We start from the raw sequence: 2,168 nt of genomic DNA, 5'->3' as shown, positions 1-2,168 counted from the left end.
GTAAAGAGGTTCACTTTATGGCCGCTTTGAAAGCAGTTGGGCTTGTTGGGCTTATGATGAATATGAACTTACATTCTATAGAAGAGCAAAAGGTGTCTTCTTCATTCACAAATACAACTTTGAGGCTACGCACAACCCAACGCCTCTATGATTTCAGTGTCAGCCTGTCGAGCCGGCTTCGACGAATGGTGCCCTCCCTTTCTACCACTCTCCATTTCCTACGCCTTTGTACCTGTTCCGTACGTGCAGTTGGAGGGACCGAGCGCACAATACCTGGCAGTTGACCACATAAAATAGGCGAGCAAAAATGTTTACCGTTTCTTTTCGTGAGTCGGGGCTTGACAGAATCGCCCTGTAGTCATTCCAGCTGTTCGCGCTCTTACCTAAACGACCGCACCGCACCCAATTAGTGGCGGCATACAACTTCGAGTGAACCAACCGAGATGTTTAAAGGTATCCCATCGTGAAGGGAGTGGTGTGGCTGGCATTAAAATACAGGAAGCATTCAGCAGTCTACTCTCGAGGTGTCTCTCTGTTGCTCGCCTATAAGCGGTCGACGGCAGGCTTGAGCTGGGGATTCTCGACTGCAACCGGCACTTTACACAGTATGCGCTTTGTACGTTCGTGGTTATAGGGTGATCCTACAGATAACATTTATATTGCTGGTCGAATATCGCCAGCTCTTCTGTAGCTTCCCTCTTTAGCGCCGCTGGCTTTCAGTAACGCCTTGAGAGGTGTGTACGCTTCTGAGGTTGCCTTGGCATCAAACCAGCCCTCGACGCTGAACAGCTGTCGAGCGGCAGCCTGACAATCATACCGAGAGAAGACAACTTTTTTTAACCAAATGAGAGAATGGAAGCTCGGAATGAGGGGTTCCTGCTGCGCGTCCTACAAAATGGATCTCCCGATTACGACATTGTGTAATTCAGCTAACGGCTAAAAGGGTGCTCAACTGGAGCGCAACGAGCGTCATCGCTGAAAAACGGCACCGTCTTCGAAATTGTTCTGCGTACCTTGGGACTTTCTCTTGGACTTATAAACAAACCTTTCAAAGTTCTAGCGGCAGTCGATGAGATTTTTTTTTACACTTAGGCACGTTTCGGCGACAGTTTTCATCAGCCTGATTTTAGCATCTTATTCACAAAGCACACCTCTTGTTTCTTTTTATTTTTTTAGCCCTGCGTTATTCTGTGGCACGCTCAAGAGCTTGGTTGCAATGAAGCATAATCAGGGAAGTTCCAAACGATGCAGCCTCATGAACAGTTAAATTTTTATTGTCTGGTCGTTAAATTATTAGGCCCAAACACTTTTTTAGTAGCCAACAACGCTTGCAAATGACAGGAGAACGCGTTAATTCTCAAGAGACAAATTATGGCACCGACATTAGGTGCTTATTAATGTCTTTTAAGGCGGAAGCCTTTAATGTCTCATCGTTGTAAGCAGTAGTTGTCGACAGAAAATGTCACACGTTTCAATTGGTGGAAATGGTCGTGACGTCACAGTGCGCGAATTTCAAACGGGGCCAATTGTGCTTTGGCTAGTAACCATGCAACCAATTGAAGGGATCGTATAGTGATGCTCCAAGTAAGTGGGACTGAGCTTGGTTAATTGCTTAATTACTTAATTAACCTAATTAGATTTACTAGTCAGGCCATATAAATAAATAAAACCGATTAAGAAATTGGTCGAGCTCAGGAATCGAACCCCGGTCTTCGGCGTGGGAGACGATCATGCTATCCACTCCGCCATGCCAGCTCGATGGTTTGGAATGAACAAAGGCGCGTCTAGTGAATACGGTGTCTTCGCTCACTGCCATCCTCCTCCCTTCCCTTCTGGCGAGGTTTAGGTGTCCACCGAGATATGAGAGACAGATACATTTCCTTTCCTCAAAAACCAATTTACCGACGAGGGAGGCGTAGAACCGAATGGGCGATGGCGTTCTATGGACTCCCAGGCAGCGTTGCAAGACGCTGTCGCGTTCCACTCTTAGAGGCGAAGCTCAACATCTTAACCACACATCAGTGACCGCACTTTAGGTAAAAAAAGTTCACCCCCCCCCCTAAATTTTGACGGGTGTCCACCGAGATATGTGAGACAGTTACTGCGTAATTTCCTTTCCTCAATTACAATTTTAAGGCGGAAGCCTTTAATGTCTCATCGTTGTAAGC

This window comes from Amblyomma mixtum, chromosome 7, assembly GCF_055824585.1.
Source record: "Amblyomma mixtum isolate Tamu chromosome 7, ASM5582458v1, whole genome shotgun sequence".
Lineage (NCBI taxonomy): Eukaryota > Metazoa > Arthropoda > Arachnida > Ixodida > Ixodidae > Amblyomma > Amblyomma mixtum.
The sequence above is the reverse complement of the archived record's forward strand: the minus strand, read 5'-3'. Positions refer to the sequence as shown.